The following is a 27,200-nucleotide window of genomic DNA, read 5'->3' as shown; positions in this document are numbered from 1 at the left end:
TCGGATAGACCGTAAGCGCGCACTTTTGGAGCAAGCGACAGTGTGCAACTAAGTCGAACGCCCTACGAAAGTCGAGGAGTATGGCATCAACCTGGGAGCTGGTATCTACAGCCTGTTGTATATCATGCACAAAGAGGGCCAGCTGTGTCTCGCATGATCGCTGTTTCCTAAAACCGTGCTGGTTTCAGCAGATGAGCTTCTCAGAGCTTAGAAAGGTCATTATGTCTGAACACAAAATATGATCCATGATTCGACAACAATTCGATGTCAGAGAAATTGACCGGTAATTATGTACATCCGATTTTCTACCGTTTTTATGCATTGCTATGACCAGGGCCTTCTTCCAGTCCCGTGAAACTTTCTGCTGTTCCAATGATCTCTGATAGATGATGGACAAGAATGGTGCTAGGTGCTATATTTGTAGCACGGTCAACATATAATCTTACGGGGATACCGTCTGGCCCAGATGCCTTCCTGGCGTCTAAGGATCTTAACTGTTTTACAATCCCAGATACACTAAACACTATGTCAGCTACCCTTGCATTTGTTCGACAATTGAAAGCAGAAATGGTGCTACAGTCTTCTACCGTAAACGAGTTTTTGAAAGCTAGGTTTAGAATTTCGGCCTCCTGTTGATCATCATCCGTTACATTACCTGTACTGTCAGAAAGAGAAGGTATGGAACTTTTGTTGCGTTCTTGTAGGAGAGGTGAAGCTGTTGATGTGACTGCTGTTCTTCTTTCCCTGAAATCAGAGTATGGGCTTTTGTGGAAGCTACAGTGAAGGGATTGTGGGTCCGAGTCAGTAATGTTGAGAATAAGAGATCGTTTTCAACATATTGTAATATAAAGTCTGACAAGAGAACAGCTCTGAGTCCCAGTAATATGGGAGTCGTGGCATCCTTGTCTTTCTCAGACTGATTGTAGGTCCTGCTTACCCTGGGGTGACAAAAGCCATGGGACACCTCCTAATATAGTGTGGTACTTTCCCTTGCCCAGAGTAATGCAGCAACGCGACGTGAGATCAGCACAACAGGCCGTTGGAACTTCCCTGAAGAAATATTGAGCCATTCTGCTTCTATAGCTGCTCACAATTGCGGGATTTTGTGCACAAACTGCCCTCTCGAGTATGTCCCATAAAGGGCCGATGGGATTCATGTCGGCGATCAGGGTGGCCAAATCATTAGCGCGAACTCCCCAGAAAGTTCTTCAAACAAATCGTCAACAACTGCGTCCCAATGACATAGCGCATTGTCATCCATAAGAATTCCATCTTAGTTTCGGGCATGAGGTCCATGAATGGATGCGAATGGTCTCCAGGTAGCCGAAAGTAACCATTTTCAGTCAATGATACCTTCAGTTGGTCCAGAGGACCCAGTCAATTCCATGCGAACACAGCGCACACTATTACGGAGACACCACGAATTTGCAGAGTCCTAGGTTGACAACTTGGGTCCATGTGTTCGTGGGGTCTCCGCCACACTCGAAACCTACCATAAGCCCTTACCAACTGAAATCGGGACTCATTCGACCAGGCCACGGTTTTCCAGTCGTTTAGGGTCCAAGCGATGTGGCTGGCGCTGTAAGTGATGTCGTGCTGTTACCAAGGCGGTCGCATGAGTCGTCTGCTGCCGTAGCCCATTAACGCCACATTTCGCCGCACTGTCCTAACGGATACGTTTATCGTATGTCCCACATTAATTTCTGCCATTACTTCACACAGATTTGCTTGTCTGTTAGCATTAATAAGTCTACGGAAACGCCGCTGCTCTCGGTCGTTAAGTGAAGGCCGTCGGCGGCTGGGTTGCCCTTGGTGAGAGGCAATGCCTGACACTGTGGGTCTCGGAATATTGAATTCCATAAGGGTTTCCGAAATGTAGTGTCTCATGCGTCCATCTCCAACTACCATTCTGCATTCAAAGACTGTTAATTTCCGTCGTGCGGCCATCGTTATGTCGGAAACTTTTTCACGTGAATCACCTGAGAACAAATGACAGCTCCATCAATGTCCTGCCCTTTTATACATTATGTACGCGATACTACAGCCATCTGTGTATGTACATGTCGTTATGTCATGACTTTCGTCACGTCAGTGTATTGAAGTGACGGGATAAATGTTTCCCAAACATTCATGATTTAATGTGTGTGTTTTTTTATCAGATGTATAAGTTTCATACTTTTTGAATTTATGGAAAAATAAAAGACGTTTCCGTGCAAATATTGTAACAATGATTTTTGCTTTCGCTTTGGATGCAGAAAAATGGAAACAAAATTTAGCAAAGTAATTGAAGATATGGTATTAAAATAGTGAAAAATATGTAGAAATAGCTTTTTTAAAATTGATGAAATCAGGCGAAATCTTTCGCCAAAATACAAGTCCCTCTGTATTTGTCTCCCGTCTTGTGAAACAGAACAAACATAGCTTTGTTCTTTTTCACGGAATATTTTGCTTCACTGACGTGCATTACAGGAAGTGTAACAGACATGCAGTTGGGTAAATCTGAACAACAACAAACCGTGAAAAACAGGTAATGCCAGGTGCTATGTACTGCACTCTGGTTGCATAATGGACAGATGGCCGGAAAAAATTATTCCGGAACTCCCGTCAGTGTTCGCGGCTGCAGAATCAGTATTTCACGTTTATCGCGTTGCGGCACGTGTTAATTGCACGTATAAAAATGGTTTGAGATGAATTCCAAATATTTGCGAGGCGGCCTATGGCAAATATTTTTTTGGCGAACCGACGTCGGAACGTGGCGGGCAGAGCATGCGGCAGCAAACCGCAGCGGGCGCCACCGCGGTGACAAAATCGCCAGCCGGAGGGGAAAAAACGCAACGAGCTGCGACGGGGGAGGGGGGGCGGGGGGGGGGGGGGGGGTGGAGAAGAGGCCCCGTTGTAAAATTGACGCGGGTCGCGAATGTTTGGCGCGCTGCCTCCACCTCCGCCGCCGCCACCGCCGCCGTCGACGACGATGTGAGACTGGCACCCCCGCCGCCCCCGCGGCCGTTAATAATGCAGCGGCTTTAATTGATTTAGCCGGGACTCTCCCCCGGGTGCGGGCGCGCAACCCTCTGCGCCCGCTGAAAGGGAGCGCAGAGCGCAGTGCTAGGTTGCCGAGGGGAACGGGGAAGTACCGAGTGCCTGGGGGACTCCCCGCCCGCTGCCAGCGCACTCACCGCGACTATAGCGCTGCGTTCGTGTGTAGCGGCCGGCGACTCGCCGACAAAACCAGATCGTACGAAATACGTGAAATGTATTGCAGTTGCGAAGATGGACAACCGTTATCTGCATAATGGAACGACGACAATGAAAATTTGAGCCGGGCCGGGACTCGAACCCGGATTTCCCGCTTGTCGCGAGCGGTCGCTCTACCATTACGCTATCCGTGCACGACTCACGGCCTGGACGAAAGTTCTATATGTCGTCAACTATGTGTGTACAACTTGCACTCGTACAATCATTATGTACAGGGTGACACACGGGAGAAGGACGGTTTTGAACTGGGTAGTACTGAGGGCGCGGTGGTGGGAGGTGGTCGTGGTGGGGATACTTCTGATCCACAGAGACGCCATTTCATTTACTCAGTCACTATGGAGCAGTGGGACTTGCAACCTCCAGTGTTTGTGTATGACAGTTTCGTGAAAAGTAGTGAGTCTATTATTGCTACGCAGCGATTGTTTCGTGCGCGGTTTAATGTCGGTCGACATGGAGCTGTTCCGAGCCGTAACACAATCCTCAGATGGGTGGAAAACTTCAGATCAACTGGAAACATGCTGGATAAGAAGCATCCTGGTCCGAAACGCAGAGTAACGACACCAGAAAGTGTTGAAAGGGTAAGGCAAGAGGCAGTCAGAAGCCCAGAACAGTCAGCTAGACGTCACGCTAGTGAGTTACGAATCAATCGTGAATCGGTTAGACGAATTTTGCATAAAGAATTAAAATTAAATCCCTAAAAAATACTCATTGTCCAACAACTTAAGGAAAGTGATTCTGCTGTACGAGAAGACTTCGCTTACAGAATGCAAGTGATTTTGGGATCGAATGAAAATGAAATCTTATTGATGAGCGATGAAGGTCATTTTAATTTAAACGGGACCGTGAATAAGCAAAACCTACGTTACTGGGCTCCAGAGCATCCACACCTTATCCACCAGCGTCCTCTACACTCATAAAAAGTAACAGTCTGGTGTGCTCTTGGCTCTATTGGCATTATTGGACCTTATTTTTTTGAAGAGAACGGGGCCACAGTTACTGTTAATTCGGTTCTTTACATTTGTATGCTTGAAACATTCTTGAAACCAGAACAAAGATGACAACGAATCCCTTTAAAACGCGTTTGGTTCCAGCAGGACGGAGCAACATCGCACACTTCAATGACAGTTCTTAGACGCATGTTTCCTGGCCGGATTATCTCACGTTTTGCCAATGTTGCTTGGCCTCCCAGGTCTCCCGACTTGTCAGTATGTGACTTTTTTCTGTGGGGGTACCTTAATAACTGTGTCTATAACCACAAACCACGACATTTGGACGAGTTGAAGAATGCAATCATTCAAGAAATTGCTGCCACCCCTGCAGAGACTTTAGTCCGTGTGACGGAGTGTTTTGAGAAGAGACTTGAGTCCTGCATTCGAAATGATGGACATAACCTTGACGACATTATGTTTCACAAATAACTTTGTTAACTAAAATAGCAAATAATGAGCATTGATTTTGTCTAAATAAAAATGCATTAATTTTAAAGTTGGCTGAGTAACCGTCCATCTCCCGTGTGTCACCCTGTATATACCTGTCCAGGAGAGACATTTTAATTGAATGTCGCTTACCCTGTGTTGGGGGAGAAATACGATATTGGGTAGTACCTGCATGCATGTTCGAAGGAAGATTGTGTCGTACTTCTGAACAACATAGGCCTTACAATATCGTACCAATATCGTGCACCTCAACAAAGGGTTGATGACGGAAGGATTTCTGTAGGAACCTCAACGTCCTACCAGCTTAGACGAAATTCCTCACTGTAAGCCAAAAATACAGGTTTGGCCTCAATGTCAGACGAACTTTTCTCCCAAAATTCGGCCACAGACAACTCGGGTGCGGCTTATTTGCGCGATACCGATGTATTTCCTCGTCATAGAAACATCGACGGTAGCGATCGTCCCTTGTTTCTAAATGGAGCAACAATATAACTAGTGAAACTTCCTTGTTGATGAAAGCTATGTTCCTAACCAGGAGTCGTACCCGGATGCTGTGCCTTTTCTAAACTAAAAGCTGTGAGAACGGGTTTTGAGTCGTGCCTGGATAACTCAGCGATACGTCATTTGCCCAAGAAAGGGCAAATGTTCTGGGTTCCAGTCCCGGTCCGAAACACAGTTTTCATGTCAGGACGTCTCATTCTGCACACATTCCGCTACAGAATAAAAATTCATTCTTGAATACAGATAGTTTTTAGAAATTAATTGTAGTATGAGGCAATAGTGTAACCTTATTCGATTGTTGACAGTTCATTTAGGTTGTAGCCATTACCATGCACACGACAGAGCAGAACCAGTTTTTCTTTAATTGAAGTCTTTAAGCAATGAGTGGAAACGTCGAAAGCGGGTCATCAACAAATATGGCAGTTCAGAGCAATTACGATGACTGAAACTCTTAGTTATTCGCCATGTGAAGAATGCATGTAACAGGGAGCTGCCGAAACTCACACACGTACTGACATACACGCACTCACCCTACACATACACTCGCGACAGTGACACATATTCTGATTTTTGTCTGCAACAATCGTCAACAATGGATTTAATCGGTTATCAGGCTAATGGAGGAACTTGGAAGTTCGCTTCCATATAATAGCTCCCAACTGGGATTCCCACTGCTACACTCCTAGCCTGCTGGAAAAATTTGGCTGATAAAAACTTCGACTCTTCAATTGACCAGCTCCCAAATAGCCCGCTTGTTCTTTAGAGAATGAAAAGCGCAGAAAGAAAACTATTTTTTCGATGAATCTAGTTTGTGGCCTTAGATCGCAATTAAAGTTCAACAATAAACAGCTGTTTAATCAGGGCAATCACATAGGGGCAAAAGACGAGAAATTTCTGGACGTTGAAACTAGCACTCGTTGCTCTGCACAAAATTAAAAAAAGAAGGGGTACCTAGCTTTCGGAAATAAAAGTCATGGGCCTTAGTTATTTTGATAATATTTTAAACATACCACACACACAATTCCGTGGCAGTATTGGCTGGTGCCTGAGGTTTAGGGGTGGAAACGGGCAACAAAGTACTTCACTTATTCAAAAAACTACTTCACAGAGACTGCTAGAAGATTTAACCGAAAAACTGGTCGACTTCCAAGAGCACGTAATCTCTCTACACCATTTCGTTAACGCCTATGAGACCCTCGTCTTTGTGACATGCCGAGCAATCCGACAGCGGATTATAAATTGGCTTAAACTATCTCATTAAAAACTGCTGAAGGGAGAAACAAAGAAGGACTGTGATGTTAGCCGTTATTGCATGAGGAGGTAAGCTGCCAACACGTCAGCGAAAAATTTCGCTCTGTGTTTAGTGATTTACTGCCAAGAAATAAGCCCATTAGCATCCAACGTTACATTAATTGTACACAATGATAGAAATGGACTTCTGTTTGGGCAACAATGAACTTCTATCTTCTTATGATTATTTAAAAATTGTTGTTCCACTCCTGTGTTAATAGTTGTGAGACGTAGAAAAATAATTTTTCATTCAGGTTCAAAAACTGTAACCAATGCCTTAAGCAGCCAACAGTCACATGGCATTTACTTTAAATTATGAAACATTTCTTGTATCACAGGGCTACATGCTAATTTTTAGAATTACATGGAAGTAACGCGAATGTATTTTTTCATGGAGAACAAGGTTTTAAGAGCACTGGGACTTTGGGAGAAAACTGTGTCCTCCGAAATGGACACTTTCCAAAGAAGAAGGAAACAGAGAAAGACGTTAGAGGTAATACTCAATCTGACACACAAAAAAGGGTCTGCTCCCGTGTAACAAGTGTGAAGACTCCTTTGTTTCTGCAGCATCATGTACAAGGGGCGTGAACCCAGTAAATAATGTTAAAAGATATCGCCAGCTGCCAAGGAAACACCTTGATATCCCGACCCTCCATCCTTATAGAATACAAGAAGCGCAGGAGTGGAACTGATGGAATGGATCAAATGTGAATCAGTGCAGGATAAATATCTCTAACAGGAAACGTTACTGGAATCTTTTCAGTTGGTTATTAGATGTCACTGCACGCAGCAGCTGGATACTCTATCGCAGAAGTGCAAATACAGTCTCTCATTTAAACTGTCGATGTGAAGTTGTGCAGACATACTTGAGGAGGAATAAGACGCCACCGCTTGCTCCCTGCATTGCCAGTCTGCATTGAATATTCCCTCATCCGCTCCACTTCAGCCGTGGTATGTTATTTTGATACCCAAACAGCAAAACTGATCTACTACTTTTAGTGCATCACTTCCTAATCTGAACGCCTTCAGTATGGCCTGAATTAATTCGACTGTATTTCACTGCCTTTGTTTTATTTTTGTTGACATTTATCTTCACCCTGTAAAATTACATCAGTTTTGATACACGTGGATTTATTGAGAAGAATCAACATTATATCGATCATATAAACTGTGCATTAGATGTACGATCTGTCGTTTTGCATTTTAACGAGATGAATAAGCTGACTTTTACGAGTGTATAAGTGCATCTGCCTCTATTAATCGTAGAAGAAAGGAGTTTTCCCTGCTTTACCGAGCGAGGTGGCGCAATAGTTAGACACTGGACTCGCATTCGGGAGGACGACGGTTCAGTTCCGCGTCCGGCCATCCCGATTTAGGTTTTCCGTGATTTCCCTAAATCACTCCAGGCAAATGCCGGGATGGTTCCTCTGAAAGGGCACGGCCGACTTCCTTCCCCATCCTTCCCTAATCTGATGAGACCGATAACCTCGCTGTCTGGTCTTCTTCCCCAAACAACCCCCCCCCCCCCCCACCCACCCTTTTCCCTGCTTTGTTGGTAACGCCTGCAAAGCTAGTGGTTTCATCCTAAAGTTCTTTGATTGTTTTCTGTGGTGCTTCCTTTTTTCCATATTTTCTTTAATTTTAGCGACCGCTATCTGTGCAGAGGAGAGAAATCGTGCGATCTTCGGTCACCCTGCTAAAGTTTGTGTTTACTGGGGCGAAGACGTCAAAGTTACCAACTTATGCTGGGTTACCATCTTTAATAATAGTAGTAGTGTTGACTTGTATGTCTTAAAAGCTCAGGAGAGAGAATGAGGAAGGCAAAATACATGCTTTCCATTAAAATAATTAAAAAAATCCTGTATATGAGAAAACTAAATATATTGATTTCAATCCTTTCTCCTCATGTAACATATAGTTTAGGTATCATAATCAATTGCTGAATAAAACTGGTTGCGAATGTGAACAGTGTTGTGAAATAAAGTTTTAAACTTCATCAGATGCAAAACTTGAAGGAAAGGAAAGGAAAGGAAATGAATCTAATTCAGTGCCAAAAGAAACTAATTGTGTGCTCAATGAAAACCATATAACTAGATCTCAGTACAGTATGATCGTTGCGTGACATGATGTGCAATGTTAGACTTGAAATATTCACACCAATAAATTACTGCTGTACTTGGAAGAAAATAACTGTTTGAAATTACCAACACTGTTCACCTAAAATTGATCTGTTTGGTAGCACTACACCTGTGAATTCCCAATATACACTACCTGCCCAGGAGTGCAAGGTGATATCTGCGCTGAAATAAAATTGACTTACCTCTTGCTCAGCATCCTGTTTTTTAACCGATATACTGACATTCTCGAAAACAAATACATATCAGCAGATGCAGCAGCTAAAGAAAAATAATCTAATTTAATTTTTTGTTTGTTTTTTAGCAACATTCTGTCTCAGCGTGCGGTGTAAGGCGCAATGCACACGCGACAAAATATTCAAAACTTTAGTATGACTCGTGGAGGTCGGTTTTACTTTAAATAAAATCGTTCTTAAGAAATAAAACTCTGATTATTGACAAAACGGACTGTACAACATAAGAAGGCACTAATATTTGCGAAATTCTCTCACTACGAAAATTACAGACATGTCAACCAATTTCGTAATTTGTGATATAATGAAAGCAAAGAGATCTAATTAACACTAATCATAAAAGTTATTAGTACCTGAGGGACAAAGGTTTCCTTCAGTTAATAGTTCTGCCAAACAAAAATCTCAGTCCTGTGCATGCCTTCGTTATCTTTAAAATTCCTCCAAAATCTTCTCAATCCATGTAAAGAACGAGAAAATATTGGAAATGAGTTTTCATCTCCACAATAAAGTATTCCAGATAGATTCTCCCAGATTCACAAAAAACAGATCTCATTCTGTGAGAAACTCAACTGCTCGCTACAAAACCTCAAATAAAAATGCCCCTGCGCTGCACAGTTGACTGGCTAGCAAGTGAAACACATACAAAACTAAACGCAGAGTCAAGAATTTTATTCACTACTCTTGCTGTGCGCTCATTCATCTTTGTCCGAGTACAATAAAGGTGAATTGTTTTCAATACCAGAAAACACGCCAACCTTACAAAACCGCTAAGTTCCAAGAACTGTTCATGGTAGGAGTGTTAACTCCTGAAGTTTTAACTCAAAATGTAACAAAAGAGGTCGTAAAAACGACAAAAATGGTGTCATAAATGACTCACAGCATGAAGTCCGATGGTTATAACTACATCAATGCTAAACTAATGGTATTAAGTTTCATATGAAAACTTCGAGTGCATTCTTTTCCGTCCAGTAACTTTTTTAAACTCATATACTGATGGACTAAAACGGCGCCAGACTGATTGCCGCCTCGTGGTTTTAAGTGAACAAGATTCAGCAAGAAAAGTGTATAAGCGGGGTAGAGAGGAACAGGGGATCATTCTAGCGACTATACGGGCCGCAGATGGGAAAATCAACTGACATAAGCGATTTTGTTAAATGTAGACTGTTATGCCCCGCCGTCTGGGGGCGAGCGTCTCGGAAATGCCGAAACTGGTCGACTTTTCGCTTGCTACTGGCGTGAGAACCTGCGGAAAATAGTTGAAGACGGCGTCCGCCTCCGTAGCGTAGCAGTAGCGTTATCATCTACCAGGCAGGGGGCCCGGGTTCGATTCCCGGCAGGGGAGTGGGTATTGAGTGTCGTTCATCATCAGTACCATCATCATTGACTCGCAAGTCACCGAAGTGGGGTAAACTAAAAAGGACTTGCAATATGGCTGCTGAACCCCCCCCCCCCTTCCACCCCGAATGGGGCATCCCGGCCGACAGTGCCATACGATCATTTGATTTCATGAAGACGGCAATCCCAGGAGTATGTGACAAGGTGTGTAATTAACTCCCAGACATGCAGTACTAGAGAACAGGTGCTGCTAGCCAGTATCAGCCCATGAAATGAATCTTAATGCTATTGTCCATCGTAAACAGTAATCTGTATATGAAAGAAATGTCCCGACTGACTCACTGACTCGTCATCGCCCAGTCCAAACCACTAAGGATATAAACTTGAAATTTGGAGAGCGTATTCATTTTATACGGTAGGCATCATTTAGTAAGGGACATTTCGAAATTCTGCCCCTAAGGAGGTAAAGTAGGGGATGAAGGGTTTTATGAATATATGTCTCTATTAAGGTAATTTTGAAGCTAGAAGTACAAAAACTGGTATCTGAATGAAGTACGTGCTTCAGATTTTTTGGAAATTCATCCACTAAGGGGAGCAACAGTGGGCGACAGCTCTTTTGCTAAGTGAATCATTACTTAAGTCCTACTGAAGGATTTTTAAAGCTAAATTTATGAAAATTGATATTTTACTTCTCAGTTAGAAACAAAAAATTCCGTATTTCATTGTTGTTGGAAATTCAGCTCCTAAGGGAGTGAAATAGGGGATGCAAATTTTTATGAAAATATTTCATCACGAATGAATTTTAAGCTAAATCTAAAAAAAATATGTATTTGGCCTCTTGATTAGGAAAAAAATACATGTTTCAGTGTTTTTGGAAATTCAACCCACAAGGAGGTAAAATAGGGGAGGAAAATTTTTATGGAAATATTTCTTTACACTAAAACATTTTAAAGCTAAATGTATGAAAATTTGTTTCTGACTTCAAAATAAATATGTATTTGTGGATGAAAGGTTCTATTGAAATATCGCCTCAAGAACCCCAGAGGCAGAATCAACAAAGGTCTCCGACTTTAGCTGCTAGAATCTCTTTTCGATCAGAAGTAAATTCGGAAAAGACCATGCTTCTATGTGCTTAATTAGCGTGCAAAATTTAGATGATGTTGCAATTTGTGAACAACATAATAAGTTTTATTACAGGAAAACAAAAAGTCTCTACAGACCACACAGGCAACACGAATGAAGCACCGGACGCTAAGCTAGTCATGATATAAATATGAATTTACATGACTGTTAAATGTATGGTGGGAAAATCTCGCTAACTTACAGGTGTTGGAAGTGCACACCTCGTAACTATACTTGGTGGTCGGAGCTTTTCCTGCTCTGTAGAACAGGATAGGCCGCGATCTTTGGCAGATCTGACGACAGGCACAAGTATTTCGGAGCAAACTGTTCGGAGCACATTGTTAAATATGAACCTTCACAGTCGACGGGTCCCGCGTGTTCCCTTGTTGACCCAGCGACGTCACCAACTACGATTACGGTAGGGATGGACTGTCGAGACTAGAGCGTGTTTCAATGGAAATCTGGCGCCTGGCCGGGTGAATTACATTTCTCGTTATGCCTGCTCGATGGTCGTGTCCGGACACAAAAGCAAATTCGCCTGATATGAATCTTGCGGAACACATCTGGGGAGCTGCCAGGCACCACCTCCGCGTCTGCGACGAATCAGCCCTTTAGTTTACGGGAACTGTGTAGCGTGCGTGTAGAAGTCTAGTGCCACATATGTCCGTAATCCTACCAAGGACTTGCCGAATCCATGTCACGCAGAATCGATGCTGTATTGTGTTCCAGACGTAGACAAACATGCTGTTAAGCAGGTGGTCATAATGTTTTGGCTCATCTCTGTATAAAGCAAGTTGCCTTTCGTAACAAGCAAACAGAAATTCCAAGGTATTCTGACCGATGTCACTTTCTTCTAGATAAGTAGACCAAAATGTCTTAGATTGTTGCCAAAGCTAGCAGAAGAACGAGCGTGGTCCCATCACATTTCCCCGGCAAATACTCGCCGTCCAGGATAATTTACTGATTTCTATTTCTCAAAAGTGATTAAGCAAGTCAGACTTTTGAGATCCTATTCCGTATGTTAAGACCTCTGTTAACTGTTTACAATGTTATACAGTGACGGACGCATTTCGGAGATTTAGGAAAATAGAACCTGCTTCGTACATCCTTGCTGATTTATGGACAGCAACTTTTCTACTTCTAAGAAAGTCATTACTTTCGAGTTTGCAATATACTCAAGAATATTGGTCCATAACTTTCCGCATCTGTTTTGTTTCCCTTCTTATTTATAATAGTATCTTGCGCTTTTTGTCTATTGGCTTGGGACTGTTCGAAAAATGGATGCTACGAAAGGGGCAATGCCGCAAAATGCTTTCGGCAATATCAAACTAGAATTCCATCACGAGCTGCGACCTCATTCGTTTTCAGCTGGTTTACTTTCTTCCCAGCAAGAATACTTCAGCTTTATACAGTGTGGTTATAATCAAACTTCTGCTGTTTGAGAGGGCCCCCACAAGAAACAAGCGATCGTATGACACGGAAACTGCGTGGAAACATTTGTAAGAACATTTCTTTCCAAATATGTTACGGAGTATCACAGTGACCCCCGGAGCGATGTGAAGTGGAGCTCCAGTATGCATGGAAACAGCTGAGTCCAAATCATCTCTCTCTCATACAGCAAGCATCACATGTTGGCGAAGTAGGTCATAGTAACGTGTGCCGTTCACGGTGCATGTCCTTGGTCCTTGGGATCGGAGTTCTACAAAAAGAAAACTGGACCAAACATGAACTGTGCCGTGAAGCCCCACCAAACAATGACACGTTCACTGTGCAGGGGAACTTCATGAACGTTCTTTGGTAGTGACGATCCCCAAATGCGCCATTTGTGAGTGCTCACAGTTTCAGTAGGGTAAAATATGCTTCGTCACCCCACAAAATGATCCAATGCCACATGTCATCAACTTCAGCCCTTACAAGAAACGGAAGAGCACAGTCTACTCGAATCTCCGTATCACGTGGAAAAATTTAGCGAATAATATGAAGATTCTACAGATACCATATCATATTCATTCGCAGCAGTTTTCGAACGATGGACCGCGAAATGTTCAGCTGCCGTGACACAGACCGTGCGCTGCTTGACGATCGCACGTTGTGTCCAGAATTCTAAGTCATGACAACAGTAACTTCTACAACAATTTGTAGCACAACTGGGCGTCGGCCTCTCCCAGGAACAAACCGAATATTTGGCCGATCGTTCCAAACTGCATAACAAGCGAGACCACCAGATTTGAGACCTCTCGTGGGAAACTAAAACGTGTTTCTTTCAATGGTTTCTTCGTTGTTTCTCTTTCATATGTTCTTACAAATGCTTTCACAAAATTCCATTGCCCTATGATCATTCGTTTTCCATGGTGGCCTTTCAAGTAGCGAAAGTTTATTCATAACCACTCTGTATATCATCCATTTGAGAGTTTGTACGATGGCAGTTGTATGGTCTTCCTGTGTGAATGAATGCTTTTTAAATGCGAGAATAAAAACTCTGGTTTTCCTTTTGGTATGTTCTACTTCCGTACGAGACTAGTCAATGAAGCACTGAATACCAGCTTTCGACCCACTTGACAATTTTACACAGGTTCAAGATTTTTCTTACGATTGACTACGAAGTTGTTGCATGCGTTGCGAATATTTCTAATTATAGTCACACGAAATTCTACTAACTTTAGACCGCCAACTTCTGTAGCCTTTTCTGAACACAGGGTGCTACAATGTCTTTTTTATGAACATTTTCCGAATGTTGTTATTAAATCAGGGTGAGTCTCTTCCTAATTTAATCAATTTTTTCGGTACATATGTATCGAGAGCGCGATAAGTTCAAATTTTGCCCACAATTCCTATGTGTTCATCGCACTCACGTTAAATGGTTTTCATTCGTTTTGTAAGGAGGACACTGATGAGTGGTTATCAACTCCATCAGGCATGAAAAACATTCTAATCTTGACTCTAGTAATCATCACGACGGTAATTAAATCAAAATCGTGGTCACTGATTTTCAATCTCTTCAATGACGTTTCGGTAGTTAGTTCCATTGGTAGCCACCAGGTCCAAATCATTTTTGTTACGAGTGAACGCTGGAACTAGCACCTCACGGCACTATTCGGGAAAACTCGTGGCAACACTGCCTTTCCATTCTGCAAACAATGAATGTATAGAGGTCCCAACTGTACTTGCTACGTTAACTCTCTTCCTAATATTACTGCACGATTGCAGAAGTTGCGGGTGTTTGCTGACAATGATGAGTAGAAAAAACAATCCCTTCATGATTATAAAGAATCCGCCTCGATTGAAAATAATGAGAGGCACCCACATGCCTTGCTCATACCGTGGCATCAAGCAGTCAGGCCTGCAAGATGAGTGGTCTGCCAAGCGAGTGGATTCATTCTTATTTATCGAGTAACATGAACTCTAGTACTCACACTTAAGTTACAAGTTATCCTCCCATATGATTCATACGCAACGGAAACACGCATCTGACTATCAGTAATTTACAGAACTCTGACTGTACACTACGCACTGGCAATACCACATTTTCTTTTTGTCTTTTATTTAACGGCTTCTGTCAACACGTGGCCACCGCACTGAATATGAATGGCGCACACATTATAAATTCGGGACATTATGACAACATACAATTCGAAGGAAAGGTACACCAATCTTTTTCTTTTCACTATCTTATTTATTCCGATAAATTCTCTAACCTAAACACACAAATTCTACAACCTAAAACAATAACACATGAGAAATTCCGCCCAGTGGGCATGGCTTTACAATGGTGAATCTCCATATTATGGTCTCGTAATTACTTTTAACGCTACAGTGCTCTTTCTGGATAGGATGGTGGATCTTTTATTATACCTCACACTTCGACTCTCACAATCATCATCACTAAACTTTCCTCCAGACCGAGCAGTACCGAAGGAACAAGCATAACCCACTAATCTTTTGAAACTACCTCGCTACTCTCCCATGCAAACCACACATACCCAAATTACATGACATACACCACACTACAACATGAAATACTACACAGAGAATAGTCACAACATTATCACTTTCAGCTTTCCCACTTCAATTAGTATTTATCCCCGTTTCACACGACACTGCTCCACTTCGTAATTCTACTTTCCTACTATGAACTCTGGAGATATTTGCACGTCTTCCTGTGCAATGCAAGCCAAGTGGCGTTGCTGGATAGACGGCCGACTCACCTTGCTTCTCTCTCAGAGTTTGAATCAAGCGTCACACGGAATCATATCACGCAAAGTAATATTAAGAACATCACACACGCGAGTCCTCAAGTGATACCATGGACGAGTACTTCTCTTTATCTTTTGTCTCATACACAGTTTGAGACTCACACAGTACTCACCACGTGGAAGTACTCGTCTCTAATTTCAAGTCCTGCACACGCCATTTCTTAAATATTTCAACTTACGGTACACACGCTATTTCTCAAATATTTCAACTTATTGTACACACGCTATTTCTTAAATATTTCAACTTATCGTACACACGCTAGTAATTCAGCTTAACTTAAGCACACGGAAGTATTTCGACTTAATGCTACACGTGGTTTCATTGTGACCGTTGGTCACTTCCGAAGATTCCTACAATCCCATTAATATTACCTGCCTGACATTTAATTCTCCCCACAAAAGTTCCTGAAATAGAGAAATTAATATTTCAAACTACTCTTAAATATTCCACATGCATACCATGTCTCCACTCTTTCGTCATTACGGAGCACAACTAAAACAGGTCTTAACAGCACAAGAACCAGCGGCAGAGTGCTGAAACATGGCCGTTCTCCAGGTCCTCTCCCATCTCTGTCGAGGTGGGGGAAGCACCTTGCTATCGTATTGGTCAGCCACATTTCAGGTGCTCAAAGCTCTGGTAAATTTCATCTCTTTGGTCCCACCAAAGGTGGCCAAAGGATCGACTCAAAGATGATCATATATTCACATTCACTATCTGCGGTTAGCAGACGACCATACATTCATTCATTTCATAGTCCTCACCAAACTGGATGTAGGGATTTACTTCGTGGGAGTGCACATGTGATCAATTAAATAAATAAATTGTCATTCTTTCCCACACTGGTATCCGGCTTCGCTGTATTAATTGAAATTGAGTTAATTTTACAAAAAAAATGTGTTGTTCTGACAAAAATAATGAAGTATGTTGCACCTATTTTCAATGTTGGGCGGTACTGTACCCTTTCAATAAAACCGGATGTTGACCTAAGTTTCGGCGCGGATAACCACGCCTTCTTCAGAACAAACTAAAACTACAAACTGCCTAAAAAGGCATGGCCCAACGTTAATACCATGCCTCTTTACGCAGTTTGTAGTTTCAGAGTGTTCCAAAGAAGGCGTGGTTATCCGCGCCGAAACCTAGGTCAGCATCCGGTTTCTATTTGCAATCGAGGCGGATTCTTTATAATCATTAAATTATTCACGATTGCCGACGCGCTGCAATGGTAAAACATCACAATCCCTTAATGTTCGAATATAGCATTTGTGGTGTGCTGCTTGCCACAGTAACGCCGATAAAATATATTGGCGAAACGTTGCAGAGCGGTATGAACGACTATGTGAGGATTGCAGTAGTGGAGGCGAATGGTCGACTTCGGCTTACTGGGAGAATTTTGGGGAAATGTGGATCGTCTGTAAGGGAGCCCGAGTATAGAACGCCAGTGCGACCCGTTCTTGAGTACTGCTCGAGTGTTTGGGATCCCCACTACGTCAGATTAAAGACAGACTTCGATGCATTTCTGAGGTGGGATGCTAGAGTTGTTACCTGTAGGCTCGATCAGCACTCTTCTGGAACTCAGATGGATATCCCTGGTGAGAAGGCGAAGTTCTTTTCCAAGGAACAACGTTGAGAAAGTTCAGAGAATCAGAATTTGAAGTTGACTGCAGAACGGTCCTACTGTCACCAATGTACATTTCGTGTAATGATCACGAAGACAAGATAAGATAAATTAGGGCTCGTGCAGAGGTATATAGACAACTGTTTATCCCTCGCTCTATTTATGAATCGAACAGGAAAGGAAATTACTATTAGTGGTAACATATTCCCTCTGCCACGCACCATGCAGTGGATTGCGGAGTATGTATGAAGATATAGGTGTACTTGCGCGTGACACAGTTTACACTCTACTTGAATGATTCTGCAACTGTTTTAGCAGAATCAGGTGACCGGTACCATGTATTCGATAAATTGGTTACTCGCATAAAGATGAATTCGCAATTGGACGGATTTCTGATCTCGCTAGACATATTATTTCTGTTCGTTACAGTGAACGAACTCTTAGAAAATTTAATCTATCTTTTGTATCTAAGTTCCATACTTCCGGTTTCGTCCAGCTCACTGTTCCGTGTATAACTTAGGCGCAACAGCTTTATGACTTATGAGACTTTTATACGAATGCTTTGGCAGTTACGTATTAGAAGCTTGACTTTTTAGTCTATGTACTTCGTTGCCGATTCGATTTCAGTCTTTGTATGTGAACTGCCGAGTGTTCAACAGAGTACGCTGAAGTTTTGCCAACGTTGTAAATTATACTCCGCACCTAGTCTGTTATTCAGATGTTTTCTTCCATTGCGTGGTTCACCGCTGACCTATCAGGATGAGTTCTGTATTTCCGTTCGCCTTAGCAAAGGTTCGGAAATCTCCAGCGAAGACCGTTACGTCGTCCACATCTCGAATGAGATCCCCTGGGTAACATTACCTCTCCCTCGTAACTTAAAGAAATTATTTGTGGTTCCAATACATATTGGTGTTAAGGGGGCACAGAGTGGAGGTCTGCGCATTTAGTTTCATGCGAACAAAAATCTAGCAGTTAGCAAGTGTCCTAATAGGGACGCTTTTTCTTAATAAAATATAGTTTGAATGTCAAACCCACTGTACTGAATCCTCAAAGACAACCACATTGCAAGCAGTCTGTAATTGACATGGGTACTGGACAACGCACGAATGTTGAGTTTCCTATTATATTCTTACTTCACATAAAATATTCAAAGTCTGAATTTAATCGAAATTGTTTCAAAGTTCTGAGTAGCCTACGTAAATTCAAAGCCCCCATAAGCTTGCATAACTTTAAGATTGACGACTGTTGGACGTGTTTTAAGTTTCGACAGTATAAAATATTTCGAGTCAGTCAGCTGTCGAAAACATTTGAAAGTACGACACCAACCGGAGTATTTCTAAGTCCCACAAGCTATCAGAATTTCTCTACGTCCTCTCGTGCGGTGGGATCGCCACTCATTTTCTGGCAGTCTGTGATCCTGCCTTAGCGAGCACCCCTCTAGCCAGTCTTTAATCACGGTGACGGTTTTTCTGAGGCAGTCAAGTTAAACGTTGCTTCGCCATTTACACGTGTCTCGATTTACTTAGTTGTTATATACGCTAGGTTACGCGTCTTTCCAGTGCGAATTTCGTGATGGGTTTCTAAATTGAAAATTCTTACCTCAATTAAGTCGCCGGAAAACGCGTATATATCTGCTCCTACAATAAATTTTTCTGGCACATCCCAGTGCAATGCTGGCCGATAGATTTGTCATATATAAAAAGAACAACTGATTTTTCTTTGCAATAATCGGGATGACCATGGATTGGAGAAATTAGTAAATTCTTTAAATTCAGATGATTAATTGTCAAAAGTTAATTTTTATAAGAAAGATTATTATTAAGAGATTTTTTAAAAACATTTACATGGGACTTCATATAACAACAGAACATATGCGCGAGACTGCTTTTACCTTATACTACATCGCTCAGGCTCCGCCATCGCTCCCACGACCGCCCCAGCCAACTCCACACACACGACTGGAATGCTAGCTTCTACAAACGCCTACTAACACTGCTCTTACTGCATACAACACTGCTCTCTGGTCTGAGATTCTCTTATACCTTACATATCGCAGGCAGCGCGTAAGCAATTCATCGAAATTACATCTTCTCGAGTGCGCTAGCAAGAAATTCCTTAACCACGGATCTCTTACAAAGTTTACTTGTAGTCACTTCGCTTGTAAACAGCATAAAGCTATTATATTATTACATGTGAAGTGCGGATAAATCACCAGCTTTTATGTGGCGGATGTTACTGTGAGCAGGTGCTACATTTAGGTGCTATTTTGGGCTATCACTTTTTGAGTGACAGCATTTTTAGATACGGCTCAATACCAGTTTTCTCGAGTAGGGTTGAATATGCCACTGAATGTGGAATATTAATCGTATCTTCTTTAGAAGAACTTCATCATGCTGCGTTGGTTTTCTTAGTTTTAAATAAAATTGGCAGTATTTTTTACTGAAATTACTTGCAAAAGGTGAAAAATCTAATAACACAAGAAAGATATTCATTCCCAAGTTTTGTTACTAGATCAGAATTTCAAACTGAATTAAGCTTCTTTTGAGCCTTCATACAGCTCTGTACAGTTAATACATCAGGTATTAATTTTGTTAATTTACTTTACTGTTTATATGTTAATAATTCTGTAGCTCCTAAACTAATTGTGCTACGAGTTTCGGAGTAGCATCATCTGATTTGACCCAACCAGATCTTTAATGTGATATCAATTATGAAAAAAGTCTTAATCGCATTCATTATTATTATACCGCCAATTGGTTTCAACCCGACGTAGGGGTCATCTGGGCGTTTACACTGTGAAATTACGGATATCCATCAGAAAGACTCCATTATACAACAGCTAAAATTACGTAAATTTAAAATATGTTACCCATTAGTCAACTGCTGGTGGTGTCTCTCCTGTCTACATAACGGCAGGATTGCGATTTTTTTCTTTATTGTGATTTCATTCCCCTGCCCCATATGGGCAGGGGAGGGCTGTCAGTGGCACAATACGCCGCTCTTCAGCCGAGTGACATGACAACTAAAATAAGGATGAAATGTTACGTACATAAGACGATAAAAAATGGGGACATAAAACAGAGTAAAGGGAGAAAATGGAGGTAAAAATAGACTGACGTGGAGACGTTCATGGGGGACAGTTAAAAAAGTCACCAGAAAGTTAAAAAACACAGTTGGCGATTCTTAAAACACAGAGAAGACACTGAATGGACATGCACAGGTTAAAAGTCGGCCACAGTATTAAAAACACTCCAGAACAACACACTTAAAACCCACTTGTAGCACACACGGCAAAGAATAAAACTGCCAGGTGGGACCTGCCGAGGGAAAGGTCAGAGAGGATGGAAAAGGAGGGGAGAGCAAGGGGCAGCAGGGGAAGCGGCGGGATGAAGAGAGGATGGGGTCAGCAGGTACACGAAGAGGCAGGAGATACGTGGGGTGGGAATATGAAGAGGGAAGACAGGGCAGGAGGGAGTGCAGAGACACTGAAAGGGGCCCCAAAAGAGGGGGAGGGGGAGTAAGAGTGGGAATCCGCTCAGGAGGAGGGAGGGGGAGGAGATGGAGCCCTGAGGAGGAGGCAGGAAGATGGGGTTAGAGTTGGTAGGAAGGGTAGATGTCAGGGCGAATCTCATCATCCGGGAGGGGTACACGATGGAAGTTGCATTGGGAAAGGAGACGGAGGGTGTGGAGATGGAGAGAGGGTGGGACACAACGGTAAAGGCGCGGCATCTGGTTGGGGGTGGAGAGGAAGGGAGACACCAGTGGGTGAGGGGGATCAAGGCGGCAGTCAATATATAGTGTGCAGATGTGGTCAAGGAAAAGGAGAAGGTGGGGGAAGGGGACGAGGTCGTAGAGGATGCGTGTGGGGGATGGAAGGCGGATGCGGAAGGCGAGACGGAGCACATGGTGTCCGAGGATTTGGAGGGCTTTATAGAACCGGGGAGGGGCGGAAATCCAAGCTACGCTGGCATAACAGAGGACAGGGCAGATCAAGAAATTGTAGGTGTGAAGGATGGTGGAAGGATGCAGACCCCACGTCCGGCCAGACAGAAGTTTCAGGAGGCGGAGTCTGCTGTGAGCTTTGTTTTGGATGGTAGGGAGATGGGGAGTCCAGGTGAGGTGGCGGTCGAGTGTGAGGCCAAGGTATTTGAGGGTAGGAATGAGGTGGATAGGACGGCCATAAATGGTGAGGTAGAAATCTTGGAGGCGGAAAGAGCGAGTGGTGCGGCCTATGATGAATGCCTGAACTATGCGAGACTAACCCTTCGTATGGGCTTAAACAGCGTGCTGAGATCACGTGAATAGACGGCAACACCTCCAGCGGCGATCAACGGCATTTAATACAGTTTATTATATGTAATTACTAGTCACGTTGGTTTAACATAAATTTAAGTTACAGTAAATAACAGAAAACGGAAACATTCCATTTAAAAAAAGTTACAATTATAGTTTTAATTACAAAATAATAATATATGTTCCGTAGTCAACTTGTAAAATTCATAAAAGTATACTACATCGTGTGCCATAATATTAAGTAAAACAATTTGTGACACAAATAACTGCTGTCGTCTTGTATTATAATATATCTATTCGTACATTTACGTAGAAAACATTTGAGTCAATTTACTAACCATACGAACAGATCAGCTGCTATCATGGCGACGGCGTCCTCGCTACAAGACTAGAGGGCGAATGATATACGCTTTATAATCCATGGCAACTTCGTCCTCACCACAAGGAGTACAGGGCTCTGTATTCCTTCCATATTAGCCGTTTTAGTAAATTGACTCAAATGTTTTCTACGTAAATGTACGAATAGATATATTATAATACAAGACGACACTAGTTTTTGTGTGTCACAGATTGTTTTACTTTATATTATGGCACACAATGTAATATACTTTTACGAATTTTACGAGTTGACTACGGAACATATGTTATTATTTTATAATTAACACTATAATTGTAGCTTTTTTTAAATGGGATGGTTCCGTTTTCTGTTATTTACTGTCACATAAAAATGTGTTAAACCAAGGTGACTAGTAATTACATATAATAAACTGTATTAAATGCCGTTGATCGCCGCTAGGGGTGTTGCCGTCTATTGAAGTGATCTCAGCACGCTATTTAAGCCCATACAAAGGGTTAGTCTCGCATAGTTTCCTGCCGTTATGTAGACAGGAATGACACCACCAGCAGTCGACCAAGGGGTAACATATTTTAAATTTACGTAATTTTAGCTGTTGTATAATGGAGTCTTTCTGACGGATATCCATAATTTCACCGTGTAAACGCCCAGAGGATGACCCCTACGTCGGGTTGAAACCGATTGGCGGTATAATAATAATAAATGCGATTAAGACTGTTTGTGAATAATTGATTAATCATATTAATCGCTGCTTCATCTCCACAACCATGTTGTCCAAAAATTTAATGTGATATGCGTAACTCTTAAAAAATGTCGCGTAGGCGGCCCATGCTTTCACAGCGAGCACAAAGGAACCACACCATGTGCTTCCTGACCTGCTATCTTCACAATTCACGTCTGCCGGAAAGTCACTGTGGACAGATTCGTCACGAATTCCGTCGTGTGGAGGCCCAGCAGAGAGTGCACCTCCTTGCTGCTTGAGCCTGGGCGCTGACGAGCGGCCACGCCCCCCTCTGCCAGACTAGCGAGTGCGCTTGCGTGTCTGATATTTACTCGGTGCTCCAATTGGTGTACCGTTACACCCGCCACACACTGGCATTCTTTACGTCCCTAGACGCTACTTTCCCTTCGGTTCCATATCCCGCCTGACATCAGAAGTCCCGATTACTGGACAGACTCCTCTCACATAGCTGTCTGCCCAAGCTCTGCTGATGGAGCAGCCAGCCTCGTGTCCACCGTTACAGTCGGTAGGTGAGTTGAATGTATGAGCGGGGTGAGCCTGGCCACGTAGAAACAGCCAGTCCAAACACTCCCTTCCTGCTCACGGCTGACCACGGTCAGTTACATCAGGCATCAGATAAAATAACCATTTCGTTGTTCTTTTTCAAATGATATATGGGTAAAAGTGTTGACCACAGGGATTGGACAAAAACATGGAAAAACACATTACTATGCCTAATACGGTATACGAATGCCTCTGGCATTCAAAACAGCTGCCGGCCGGAGTGGCAGAGCGGTTCTAGGCGCTACAGTCTGGAACCGCGCGACCGCTACGGTCGCAGGTTCGAATCCTGCCTCGAGCATGGATGTGTGTGCTGTCGTTAGGTTAGTTAGGTTTAAGTAGTTCTAAGTTCTAGGGGACTGATGACCTCAGAAGTTAAGTCCCGTAGTGCTCAGAGCCATTTGAACCATTTCAAAACAGCTTCCAGTCATCTCGGAGTGGGTAAATACAGGTCCTGTATGATTTTCAAGGGAATTTTAACTCGCTTTCCTGCAAAATAGTGGCAAGTTCAGATACCTGTGCCAGAGGTGGATAGTGATCACACACACTCCTCACCAAAATAGATTTGAGCCGTGGTAAAAATTGCTGTTTTGAAGAGCGCGCCGCAGTCGCCCTCCGTTTCTGGCAGTGGCGCCGTTTGGGCAATCGCAGCTTTGGTGTCTCCCTCTGGTGGGAAAGGGTAAATGTTGCCTGTTCACGTGCATTTAAGGGGCGCTATGAGCTCGCTAGTCGGTCAGTCTGGGTCAGTCTCTCGTCCCCAGCTTGCTAGACTGTCTCTCGTCCGCATTTGTTAGGCAGTTAGTGTCTGTCTCTCGTTCGGAGTGCTAGTAAGTCTGTCGTTGTGATCAACCTTTAAAGCCGGCAAAATGAGTCTTGCCACTCCGCCAGTAAGAGAACTCAGCGAGTGGTCGGCCGGTCGGGGCTTAGTTCCTGCATCTGAGTGTGCGCGTTAGGCCGCCAGTCTGCTCGATTTTGCTCAGCCAATGGTCATCGGCGGTTGGATCGATCGGTTGGTCGGTCGCGCACTGAGACACAAGATGACTTGTCCGTCTTGAGAGTCGGCGCATGTGAGGTCGCCACGTGAGTCCAGTGGGCCGCGGCGTGTAGCGAGGGGTAGTGACTTCGCGGTCAACACGAGAGCAACAAGAGTAAACCCACGACATCAGTCTGGCCACTTGTTAAAAGGAATTTGGTTATGATTTCATCAGTTACTTCCTGGCAACTACTTCCATGCTTACATAGTGTGATTAAATGTGTTAAAATGTTCTTGATGAATCCCTAGAAAATAAAATAAATTCTTAAGAATATTCTTTGAAAATAAATCACGGTTCAGGATTACAAAGGCTCAATAATTCTGAGGGCTGATGGCTGTGGTGGAGATGGCATATGCGGCTATTCATCCTCGTGCTCACAAAACCACTCCTGTACGATGCGAGCTGTGTGAACATGCGCCCTGTCGGCTTGGAACACAGCACCACCGTCAGGACATAAATATTGCACCATGAGATGGACGTGATAAGCTAAAATGATCACACAACCCTGGCCAGCAATGTGACCTTGCAGGATAACCAGGGGGCCCATGCACTTCCATAACAAGGCTGCACAAATCAACAGCCAAACCTTGCCATGTTTATCTCTTGGGTCGTAAACTCGGTCAGAAGTTGGAAACAGTGTGAAACAGGACTCATCCGACCAAATGACGTTCTTCCATTGCTGCATAGTCCAGGTTTTAGGGCTTCGGCAGCAAGTTTACCCGTTACGGCGATTTGAATTATTGATAGATTATCAGTTTTGGAATTGCAGTTCGCCCTGCAGTTCCCTGTTACTGTAGCTTCCTTCGTGTTTTGGGTGCGAGTGGTGGAGCGACATTCAGTTCTGCAGTGACTTTTATAGCTGTCACCCTCCTATTTTTGGTCAGAATTCTGTTCAAAGGACGTCTCTCACTTAACACAAGCTTAAGTCCGCGTTCTGGCTGGGAGAATAATATTCTTCCGCTTACCTTGTATGAGAAACGAGAACAAAACGAAAAAGAGAGTGGCGTCGGAAGACTGATTCGGCATAAAGAAAAGTCAACATAACTTTCGGCGAATTCAAATGAAAAGTGTGAACATTAAGAATTCAGTAAGCAGTCTCTTGTTAAGCTTAGAGAGCGGATAGGCGAAAAGGATGCACTGGAAGATCGTACAGTGGGAGGACGTGATGGAAAGGAAACCACGAAGGAAGAACAGCGATCAGTAGCTAAAAATGTTAATTTTATAGCAGATCGGTCTCAACTGTAGAATAGGCATCTTTCTTTCTTTCTTTCTTTTGCTACAGCCTTTACCTGCATTGTGGGCAGGGTCGGCCGGGTTAAGTACGGATGTGGCATGGTTAATTTTAAAGGTGGCTGGATGCCCTTCCTGCCGCCACCCCATACCCCCTGGGTCGGAATTAATGTACCCCAGCTGTCTGCGTCTAGTGTAAATCGTGAAATAGTGTGAATGTGTTTCAAATGTCCGCGAGTCGTGTAACTGAGGCGGGACGTAGGGACCAGGCCGGTATTCACCTAGTACGATGTGGAAAACCACCTAAAAACCTCATCCAGGCTGGCCAGCACACCGACCGACGTCGTTAATCCAACGGGCGGATTCGATCCGGGGCCGGCGCGCCTACCAGGAAGCAGCGCGTTAGCGCTCTCGGCTATCCTGGCGGGTAGCTGTACAATAGGCATCATTGGTGCAAAAAAAACATCTGGTCAAGTTCAGTCGCATATAATTCATAGATTGAATGCAGAAATACGTGTAGCAGTCACTGTTGAGTGATTTTGGAATTCTAGCTCGTCCAGCAATTCCCAGGTTATGGAGATCCTTTAGTGTTATTTTGGTGTTGACAGGGTTCGAGAGCGCGACATTCATATGCGTAATGACTTTTGCAGCTGTAGTCAAATGGAGACTAAGTAGTCGAAATCTAACGCAAAAGGAAAACTGTTGCTTACTAAAGGATCTTGTAAGCTACAGTTTCTACCGCTTTCGTTCGACTGGCTGTATCTTTCGTAATGATTGCAATACGCATTTCTGTAACCAAAGTGTGGTCTACGTGCGCCTGAACTGATGTTCTTTGCACTGATGGCAATCCCACAGACGTAAAAAATGCACCTGGAAAGGCGGCGTCGATTTTGATCCGATGACGGCATATGCCACCTGGGGGATAGAAGATATACTGTAATGGTTTCAACGTCGTCCACCAACAGATAGTGTAGTGGCGTAGCTACCAGAGTGGCATCGGTGTCTACCCTTCAATAGGGAATGCTCACAGCCGGACGGCCCAGTGTGATGCAAACGCTTGAAGCAAGAAGGCAACCATGCCACGGAGACGCACTCGTACTTCCTGCAGCCAACTGAGCCAGTTTGAAAGGGGTTAAAGTGTGGCCTTCCGAGTGGCGGGATGGTGCTTTCGGGGCACTGTCACACAAGAAGAACGTGCTGCGTCAACTGCACAACAATGCTGGTATCATTCCTCAAGTGAACATTCTCACATCCGCCAGGATCGTCATATTGTAGGGGCAGCAGTGGCAAATCGTACAGCTACCAGAGATAAGAGTGCCTTCCACTCACGCCACAACATCGACGTTCACGGCTCGACTGGTGCAATCAAAGGCTCACTGGGAAGATGGAATGGCGCGGTGTGACCTTCAGCGATGATAGCAGATTCTTCCTGCACGCAAGTGATGTTCGTTTGTAGGTACGGCGTAGACCGGGTGAACGCTGCCTTATAGAGTGCATTTGCCCGAGACACACTGCCACCACCGGGCCTTGTGGTCTGGGGTACCATAAAGTACAACTCTCGTTCATCGCTGATGTTTCTGGAGGGGACACTAACCAGTGCTTGGTACGTCCAGAATGTTGTTAGACCCGTTCGTTCGCCGTTCTTGTGACAGGAAAATGATGCGCTGTTCCAAGAGGATAATATTCGGCCACACGTTACCCGTGAAACTCAACGTGCTCTGCGAATCCAATCGAACACGTGTGGGATATGATGGGACGAGAAGTGACTCCTGCGACTCGTCGACCTACGAATACAGAACTACGTGAACAGGGCGAGCAGGCGTGGACTAA

Source organism: Schistocerca americana, chromosome 5, assembly GCF_021461395.2.
Source record: "Schistocerca americana isolate TAMUIC-IGC-003095 chromosome 5, iqSchAmer2.1, whole genome shotgun sequence".
NCBI classification, from domain to species: Eukaryota; Metazoa; Arthropoda; class Insecta; order Orthoptera; family Acrididae; genus Schistocerca; species Schistocerca americana.
This window is presented reverse-complemented; position numbering follows the sequence as displayed.